Genomic DNA, 10,751 nt, shown 5'->3' on the forward strand with positions numbered 1-10,751 from the left:
TTTTCATTTTTTTGTTTGTTTTGGATATATACCCAGGAGTGGAATTGCTGGGTCATATGGTAGTTCCATTTTTAGTTTTTTGAGAATCCTCCATACTGTTTTTCACAGTGGCTGCACCAATCTACATTCCCACCAACAGTTTGTGTCATCTTCAATTTCTTTCATCAGTGTCTTATAGTTTTCTGAGTACAGATCTTTCACCTCCTTAGGTAGATTTAATCCTAGGCATTTCATTCATTTTGATGCACTGGTAATCTTACTGAGTCCCAAGCTCGTACTGCTCGCCACATGACAGGCCAATCAAATCAAGAGACAAGTTGTTGGGCAAGGAATAGCAACTTTATTCAGAAAGCCAGCAGAGAAGATGGTAGACTAGTGTTCCAAAAAACCATCTTGCCTGGGTTTGTATGCTAGTTTCTTTCATAGAGCAAAGAGGGGGAAGTGAGGAGATAAAGTAAAAAAAAAAGGCAATAAGATGTTGCAAATATTTCCTAGTTCCAGCCAGACTCTGGAGGGGGTGGATGTTAATTTCTTCTTTCCTGCAGCCATGCATAGGTGGGCCTGGTCAGGATGTTTCCTGTGAGCTAAACAAAGGTATTTTAGTTTAAGCTCAGGCATAGGAGGCAGGGTTCCCGGAAATAGGCCATTATGTATACTTTAAGCTATAGGCAGCATCCCTTTAGTGACTAACTTGTAGCAAAAGCACTAAAAGACAAAGGTTAAAGTAAAAGAAACATCCAATATGGAGTCAGATGTGTTCTTCCCTCTTACAGTAAATGGAATTGTTTCTTTAATTTCTCTTTCTGATAGTTCATTGTTAGTATACAGAAATGCAACAGATTTCTATATATTAATTTTGTATCCTGCAACTTTACTGAATTTATTGATAAGCTCTAGTAGTTTTCTGGTGGCATCTTTTAAGATTTTCTGTGTATAGTATCATGTCATCTGCAAACAGTGACAGTTTTCATTCTTCCTTTGCAACTTGGATTCCTTTCTACTAGATGTAATCTTTTTTTTAAAAATAAATATATTAAATTGCAATGAAGAGTAACCCCTGCTTGCAACAACTAGAGAATGCCCACACACAGCAACGAACACAACACAGCAAAAAAAAAAATTTTTTTTAATAAATAAATTAAATAAATAAATTTTAAAAAAGGAGACCCAGGTTTCATACACTCACTCACATATCCATTGTCTTAACACATATTAAATAAATCTTACATGAATCTCTGCTCTCAGTGCTATGTACTGCTCTCAGTGCTCCTATGGTTAATATGTGGATTTTAACAATCAAGTATGTAATTAGGAAAATAACAGTGTGACAGAGAACTTTAAAGAAGATAATGATTCCTTTTCACTTTACTTTTACCTACAAGAGGTATTGAAGAGCTTCGGGTGGTAGAGAAATCACCTCCACCTCAGGACATTTTGAGAAGTTTCAAAAGAAAAGTTGAATTTGAGGTACACCTTATAAGAGAGGTAAGATTTCTTTAGGTACCAAGGGAATAAGAGTGTGTTGGTTGGAGTGAATAGAAGAAACTAAAGTGTGAATGACACATAATGATAGCAGTCATTTATTTAGTGCTTACTATTTGTCAGGTAATTTATCTCCTATAATTCTCACAATGACCTTAAATCCTCATTCAGTAAATGGGGAAACTCAAGATCAAAGATACTGAGTAATTTGCTATAGACCACACAGCTCTGAGGTAACAGAGGCTGAATTCATTCCTCAGAGCTCTCTGACTCTTGATTAAAAGAGTCACCTACCTAGATCTCTTGTTCCTGGATCACAATTCATACTAAAGAGAACTCAACTTTAAGACTCAAAAAACTATTCTAGGGAAGTCTGTAAGTGAAAAACCACATGTGCCAGTAGCTAAGCAATGTCTTGTTTCAATGCAGAAATGATATTTACAGTGAAACTGACCTTTCTTGTATGTAAGAGATTCAATACAGGATTCCATTTACTATGGCAGGATATGAAATTAACTCATGAGATTTGAACTTCCTGGTACTTTCAAACCAAGACTTAAAAAAACCCTGAAATTTACAACAAGCATGTTACAACTGGTGACTAAATGGGAGCACTGGGAGAAGTACAGTTGTAACAAAAGAGTTTAGATAACTTTTTATTACATTGGACTGTCTCCGTGCCTTAGTTCAAGGTTCTGATATTAGATTTCACTGGGGAAAAAATGAATTGAGATAACGTCAGATAAAGCAGCATATTGTGAAAATTATGCATGGGATATCCCTATGAAATGAAATATTCCCCATCACTTAAACTAGAGTTGTATTAGAAGTATAAAGGCTTCCCATAAAATACATACAATATGGTCTAGCTCATATAACTTTGATTATATTTTCATCAGTCAAAACTGATGAAATTTAATTCAAAATTTATTCAAAACTTAATTCAAACTTAATTTGGAAGGTGAAATGTAAGTGTGTGTGCAAAACTCTGGATTTAACACTGTAGTGATTATGGTAGCCTAAAAATATAGAGACCTGCAATTTAGAAAATGTTACTGTGGTTGAGGATTAAAGAAGCGAAGGAAATCCGTTGCTTTACTCTGACTCACATTTTCTACACAGGAAGCTTAAATTCATCTCATGCACACACGCGCACACACACACACTTTCAAGTAACTTTTGTATCCTACTAGGTAGATGCATGCTGGAATTAATTACTTTTGTCAGCCAAAGACAGCACCAATGAACATTCTCAAATGTTACCTTATCACACAAAAAAGACCTACAATTTTTATTATGATCTTTTTGTCTCTTTTGTAGACACTTATGATGAAATTTCATCTTTAGTGATGGCATTCACTGCAGTATTAGGAAAGGATAGTTTCTCTTTTGGAGATAAATGGTGAGTTGACATTTTTGAGTCTCACTGGATTAACACAGAACCAGCTAGGGAAGAAAAAAGTTAAAAATGAAAAGTAGAATATAAGAAGTTCAGATAAAGCTATCCTTGAGTTGACAGTTTGCTATGAAAATCCATTTCCTTAGTTCTTTTAATTTAAATAGAAATCTTTCAGTAAAGCTCACTATTTAATAAAATGGTTTTATGATATACAAAAAATGAAGATGTGATATCTAAGGGCTAATTTTTAAACTAATATGGGAAATTTTTTCTTGAATCCAATGTTATCATTAAATATAATTTAACAACTCCCTGATAATGAAAACTAAAACTAACATTGTACCAACTGTAGTTATAATGGCTTATAGAACAGGAAGATATTTCTCTTGGATATGCATATATTTTATATTGAATGAATCAAAAAGTATGTGTGTACCTGCAATCCTACACTGTAATGCACATATTCCTTTTAAAATAATGGCTTCCTGTATAATTCAGTTAATTGACATTTAAGCAGCACAAACTTTGTAAAACAAACCAGGTGCATAGCTTGTGTTTTCAGGGGATATTTAATCTCTTTTGTTTCACAACCAAATTCAGTGCTTTTCAACTTTTAGTGAGCATCAGACTCATGTGTGTGCCAGTCTAGGATTTGATTTTACTTTTCTTACAAGCTATTATATTAGTCTGTTACTTTTCCATGGATGCTGGTAGGAGACACGAGACTCCAAGTTCAGAGATAAAGGGCTTTGTTACTCACAATGTAGCAAACAGTATGTGAACATCAACAAGCGCTTCATTTCCTTGCCCCATATTCTCCAGAAGTGATGTAGAGTGCCCTGAAGGATGCCTGCACATGATCCATGTTGCTAGAATCCAGGTGACTGAAACAGAATTATGTTTCAATCTCCTAGCTTCCCTTTTGGCCAGGCTGCCACCCAGAGGGTGTACCAGTCAGGCCTACTTGAGGTTACTGGTAGGAGAAAGACACACATCATGCCCAGGAATAGTCAGGGAAGAATCCTGAATTTTCAAAATAGTTTTATATATTTCACCTCCCCTTTCCTGTGATCATTACCCAGGAGGAAGGCAAGAGGAGATCAACCCATTCTGAGATGGCCACATTCAGTGATCACACTGTTTTACCAGGAAGAGACAAGGTCGATAGAGTCAGAAATAATTTTTAGATGATTGTTTTTTAAAATGCATTCTACCTCTCAATGATGCCAGCAGCCTGAAGATGATAAGGGCCACGAATGTACATCAAATACCATGATAATCAGCCTATTTTTCAGTGGCCTTTAGGACAAAAGGCAAACCATTGTCAAACTGTAGATGGTTTGGAAAGTGGAACACGGCACAATTTAGATTTTAGAGTCATAGTTCGGTGGCCAGATTTTACTGATTGGACTGGAACAGCAACCCTACGACCAGAAAAAGTGGTGACAGTCATGAAGTACCACAGATATCCTTAAGATAGGGATCAAAGATTCCATGTAGTCAATTTGCCAGAAGGTAGAGGCAATGACTCCTGCAATGTGTCATTCCACTTGTGAGTCAGATGGGTCAACTTTTGGCAAGAGTCACAAGTTTGGCATAAAGTAATAACTTCTAGATCAGAAACAAACAATTCTTTATGAACAGTCTATGAAAGTGGAGGTATTGCCATGTCCAGTCTAATGATAAATTTAGTTAGTGATGGTGGCCATCTGATCAGCAGCTTGATTCCAGTTGGTCTCATTAGAGAATGGGCCCTTACCATAGACATCTACATGAGTAACTGACTGCCAGCTGAGATTTGTTTCCACAGTTCATGGCTCAAAAAAAAGGGTGCCTTTAATCCACCAGTCTGAGGTCTTCCAAGTGGTAGACCAGATACCTGGGATATTGGCAACAACCCAAGAATTAGTAAAAATGTGAAAAGATTCATCAAGGATAGTATTGGCCAGGGCTATTAAGACTACCTTGAGTTCTGAACACTGAGTAACCACATCCTTTGTTTACAAATATCTAGCACTAAGACTGAATACCAGTAGCGACTCAATGAACACGATTAAGTTTTTTTTTTAATTTAATTAATTTATTTATTTTTGGCTGCTTTGGGTCTTCATTGCTGCGTGTAGGCTTTCTCTGGTTGTGACGAGTGGGGGCAAGTCTTCATTGCAGTGTGCATGCTTCACAATGCGCGTGCTTCTCGTTGCGGTGGCTTCTCTTGTTGCGGAGCATGGGCTCTAGGCACGCAGGCTTCAGTAGTTGTGACACACAGGCTAAGTAGTTGTGGTGCACGGGCTTAGTTGCTCCACGGCATGTGGAATCTTCCCGGACCAGGGCTCGAACCCATGTCCCCTGCATTGGCAGGTGGATTCTTAACCACTGCACCACCAGGGAAGTCCTAAGTTTTAATTTAGCTGAGCTATCAGTAAATCAGGCCTAGAAATTTAGAAGAACATCTGTAAGTCAAAGACCCCATTGGGCCAGCACCGTTGCTTCATGAAGGCATTGGAGTTGAAGATAATATTTCCTCCAAAGGTGTAGCTGCCTGTTTCTGATGTAAGGACAAAATGCTTCTCCAGCCAATCCAGCTGTGCTCTTGAGTGTACCATTTCCATTCAACTAGTGAGGCTTGTTGGGTTCCTTCCTTGTCAGTAAGCCTGGACATCATTTTATGTGTTTATTGTCTATTTCTACTTATTTTCTATGGATTGTCTGTATTATTTCCCCACTTTTCTATTCAGTTGTTCACACCTGTATTGCTTTGTTGAAGTTTTTTTATATTGTTTTCCAATCTTTCATTGCTTGTCATTTATGGCATCTTTCACTATACAAAATTGATAATGTCTATAGAGTCAAGTCTATCATGTTATATCTAGATGCCTTCTGGGTTTGGTGCATCACCTCAAAGATACTCTTCTACTTCAATATTATTAAGACATTTCTGTATGTTTTCTTCCAAATATTGTTTGAATTTTTAGTCCATCTAGATTTCATTTTTATATATGATGATTAGTATTCAAACTTTATTTCCTTCTAAATAGTCGATATCCTAACAGCATGCATTTTATTATTCTTCCATTCCCCACTGATTTAAAATGCCTCCTAATTTTCATGCAAAAATTCCAAATATGCTGGAATATATATTCCAAATATATTTTGGACTCTTCATCTGAGTCTAAAATATTAACACAAGACTGTGGACAGGGCAGGGAAATAATTATGTGGTATTGTTTTGAAATGAATAGTAATTTTTAAAGCTATTGCCTTGTAGCTCATAATGTCATTGCATTTCTCAAATCATGCTTAAATGTGCATTTTTTTCATTTTCTTTATAATGTTACAAGGAGTATTATTAATAGAGCTTACATTAAATTTAGGAAAAGACAGAATAAAATTTAGTTTTTATAAGCAACTATTCAATAGCAAAAACAGAGTCAATCTTAAAGCATCCTAATAACTAGGATCAGTAAGAAAAAACACTGCTTCATTCTATATTCACATTTACTCCAATGTTGGAAAATCAAAGATGTGAGTGAAGCTAAAGATGATTAAGGATATGTATTTTCTTATTGTTACTTTTCTTTATTTTTGTGTCAAGACCAAAAGCTACTGAAGTCCATATAATTGGCTTTTCAGTCTTAAGTGAAGGAAATATTCAACACTTATTATATTTAATTATGGATTACAGAGGTTTCATCATCACCAAGGAGGTAACTTCTCTAACTTACATGAAATCCCCCCAATAAATCCTATATTAATTGACTATTGATATTAGATTATATTTCAAACTTAATTCCTGCTACTTGGTTCTTGAGTTTAGCCTTCAATCATGTGTATAGAATGTAGTCATTCATAGTTTAACATTGGCTATCCTAAACCATTCTAACAAGATGGAGGCTTGCTTGCCTTTCTTTTAGGATAGAGAGTGCATGCTCGGCACTCTTTGCCTAATTATGTCATTTAATTTTCACTATATTCCAGTCAATTAGATTTTGTTATTGTTCACTTTACTGATGGGGAAAACCACAGTCAAAGAGATTAAGTGATCTGCCCAATGCCAAGAGCTAACAAAGAGCAAATTTGAAATTTAAAACCTTATCTGTCGTCTTCTGAAGTCCATGATATCACTGCTGTATCATCGTTCAAATTAAGCTTCAAGGGACTAGCTTACAGGTGTACACCAATAGCTCTGAGCAATAACCCTGTGGATTGAATGAATGGGAGTGGAAAGCTTACAAAGCCAAGACACAGACATTTTCATTACTTCTGGGCACAGATCTATTAAGAAGAGTCAGAAATTTGTCATGATTTTGTTTTTAAATTCAAAGCATGTGTTCAAAATACATGTTCAAGAGTTACTTAGATCATTTCTCCCAGGCCCCCTTTTCAAGACCACTTATGTTGTTTACTGGACTATAGCTTGGCTCCTTTGTTTTCATTTATGAACATGTAAAAATCTCACGGGGACATGTTACTTCCTTCCCTTTTTCTACCCTGTTTCCTTCCACTCAGTTGCCATAGGTAAGCAATTTCTTTATACTTTCACTTCTCTTTTTAAAAAAGAAGCTAAAGCAGATACATGTATATTTTCTTATTTCAAACATTATCTCTTTAAAATACAAGCTGAGTTACTTACCTGCTTAAAACCCTCCAGTGGCTTCACCTTACTCTTGTGATAAATCCAAACTCCTTCTGTGATCTTCTAGAACCTAAATTATCTGCTATTTACTAACTCTCTGACTTCCTTTTCTAGCATTCTACCCTTGGTCATTCCACTATATCTACTTGAATACACACATACTCATCCTTGCTCATGGTCTTTGAACTTGCTAAACTCTGCCTGCAATGCTCTTTACATTGTTCACCCTCTTACATTTTTGCATTATCTGCTCAAATCTCACCTCAAAGAGGACCTCTCTGGCAACCCCATTATCATGCTCTATACCCTACCTTGCTTTGGTTGTTTTTCATAGCATTTGACACTACCCAACCTTTCATTATACATTTATTTGCTAGGTGATTGTTATCAGTACCACTCACTATAATTTAACCCGTGAGGCAAGAACATTGTATTGCTCATCATTCTATCACCTGTGCTTGCAACAGTGCCTTCAAATAGTGGGTGATCAAAAAATATTTGTTAACTGTGTTGATAAACTAATGAATCAATAGTTCCTCCATGTCTCATTTTTTCCTTATTAATCTCATGCTGCCACCCTTTTGTCTATGAGTTATGTTAAAAAAATAAAACTCTATGTTTTCTATTTCATTGTTCCACTTGTCTTCAGTATTCCCATTGAGTCTTGCTGCTTCTATTGCTTTTTAGAATTTTGCAATCATGTTTTCCCTTTCCATGCAATTATCCTTCCTGATGTCATAATTTCCCTCTTTGAGCCTGTCTTCCTCTAGCAATGTCTTCTGCCTTGCTGAAAATAAAAGATTTTCTAACATCCTACCTTCTATCTTGCAGAAACATCATTTCAAAGGATAGTTATGTCTCATTCCTCAGATTGATTCTCTTGAACTGCTGAAGCATTTCTCATCCTAGTGATTTTTTTCTCCTTGTACATCTTTACAGAGGCAGATCTGTGCTCATGCGGTCTTGTGAATTGGGATGGGTTCTCCAAAAAGACTTTGTGTATTTCTGGTAGAATCTCCCAGGTCAGGGGGCAGTTAAAGAGAGAAGGAAAATGTTTGATTTGTTGTGATTTAACTTTGCCAATTTGGACATCAAGGTGTCATATGGAAAGAATATGGAAGGAGGAAGTGTTCCTTCTAGAGGCTTTTTTACTATAGAGCAGCATCTCTTTGCTGAAGGAGGTCCTGATAAGTGTGTTGCGGGCAACTAGCTGGGCCACTTTCTCTCTAGGTTAAATGGTCACTCTTTCAGCAAGACTACTGCCCCATGAGTATGCCATGCATGGAGTAAACATACTTTTTAAAAAAATCTTTGCTCTTTTATCTATAGCTTTCTCAAGGATATTGGTAAAGTGAAATTGTTCCCCAAATATACAATAACCTACTGTGTGGACCACTTTCACCACATATTCCTGCACTTCTAGCTAAGGATGTACTAGTAGTGTCCATTTCAGATACTGAAGGAGTTCCTTGCATGTACTTTTCAGTTTCCTGGTTTACAGACTAAAATAGACTTCCTGATATTTTTATATACCTTTCCCAAGTTCAGGGAGAATCTGGAGGAGAGGTGCCAATTAAAGATTATGTTCAAGTCACCAAAGTTAGTTGCCTAATTGCTTTTATTTTAACGTTATATAAAAATAAAGAGAATGGTATAAGCAGACCTAGATACCCACCTTCCAGCTGGTTTACGTATCAAATATAATTTACCTGGTGATGGTATTTGTGTTCACATATTACAAGACTGAGAATTTTAGATCTCTTACCAACCAGGGTTCTTGGCCTCCTTAATCAATAGAAATTGATAAGAGGCCAGACAAGAAATTCAGGCGGGGCTTCCCTGGTGGTGCAGTGGTTGAGAGCCCGCCTGCCGATGCAGGGGACACGGGTTCGTGCCCCGGTCCGGGAGGATCCCACATGCCGCGGAGCGGCTGGGCCCGTGAGCCATGGCCACTGAGCCTGCGCGTCTGGAGCCTGTGCTCCGCAACGGGAGAGGCCACAGCAGTGAGAGGCCCGCGTACCGCAAAAAAAAAAGAAATTCAGGCAAGGCTTTATTGGGCCTCCTGCTGCAGGAGGGGGGAGCAAGAACAAGAAACAGGTTCCCTTGCTTGCTGGCTGTCCAAGGTGGGCAGCAGGCTGCTTCCTTATACGGACTGAGGGTAGCGGCAGGTCCAGGGGTCAGGCCGGAGGGGTGGCTTAGATGGCTTGCCTACCCCTTTGGTGGTGGTTTGTGGGCAGGGGGCATATGTGATACCCTGCTTTTGCTCCCAACACCCTTGTTTTGCTCCTGGCTCTTCAGAAGTGGCAGTTGGGTTTTTGATCTCTTTGTGTCTTTTTGTCCAAAATTTGCCCAACTGCGCATGTACGCAGTTATTTTTAGTCCCTTATAGTTTCTTTGTATTTTATTGCTTGAGGAGACATTTGTCCAGGTGCAAGCACTGGGTCACAAGTTCCAGTCCCAACCTGTCTCAGATCCATTTTCCTATACCTTGTTTGTGATAAGAATAATATGTTACCTGGATCTTGTTTCGATCCTGAACATAACAGTATCTCAGAGCCAAGAGTTGCCTTTACCAAATGAATGCTCCTAGTAATAAAAAGGAAGCAATTATTAGTGAGAAGAGTGTATAAAGAATGAATAGTAATTTTCAAAATGTTAGAGGAAATGAATTAAGTTGGTACATTCCATCTGTTTTTCCTCTTGTTCTATACTCTTACTGTGCCCTAGAAGGCTGAGGAAAGGGAATGAGATAAATTCACAGGGGGAAGTGTTTCTCAAGACCTGCTTTGTTACTTTAAATTAACCCATCCACCCATGACCCAGTGGCTAGGAGTCCTAACACAGTATGTAGATATTGCAAATCCTTTCTCAGCCATTCCACTGGGCTCCCATTACTTTACTACTATTTCATTTTCCAGTCCTGACTGATTTCTGTCCTTCTCCTCTCCTTTTAGGTTCTGGTCACACACTCTTGGCTCTCACAGTAAAACTGATTTCTCAGGTTTTGATCCCTCAGGTTGTCTGAGCATTTGGGATGTCCTCATCTTCTGGCTCCTGGTGCTAGATTTAGCTGCTTCTGTTAAATTTTTATTTCTGATTCAGAGAGCAGGGTATGGGTACATAAGGGCATAGACAAAGCCAGAATGTCTGGATTTGAAAGCTGTCTTCACATTTAGTCAGCTGAGCATCCTGGGCCAATAACTTTACCTCTCGAGTTTCCTTAACTGCAAAATGGTG

The 10,751-nt window shown here is 37.7% G+C and overlaps 1 long non-coding RNA gene across 2 annotated transcripts; it reads right to left on the reverse strand.

Moving 5' to 3' along the window:
* Nucleotides 1-322: 322 nt before the first annotated feature.
* LOC113620669 (uncharacterized) lies at nt 323-9,351 on the reverse strand. 2 transcript variants are annotated; one of them, XR_003432859.1, is made up of 3 exons: nt 8,332-9,351; nt 6,970-7,077; nt 323-584 (listed from the first exon to the last, which is right to left on the reverse strand). It is a non-coding gene; the product is annotated as an uncharacterized LOC113620669 (long non-coding RNA). The 2 variants fall into 2 exon arrangements; XR_003432858.1 differs by having other exon boundaries at nt 6,970-9,351.
* Between the last annotated feature and the right edge of the window lie 1,400 nt (nt 9,352-10,751).

This window comes from Aethalodelphis obliquidens, unplaced genomic scaffold (assembly GCF_003676395.1).
Source record: "Aethalodelphis obliquidens isolate GAN/ISIS:26980383/991018 unplaced genomic scaffold, ASM367639v1 scaffold8, whole genome shotgun sequence".
Lineage (NCBI taxonomy): Eukaryota > Metazoa > Chordata > Mammalia > Artiodactyla > Delphinidae > Aethalodelphis > Aethalodelphis obliquidens.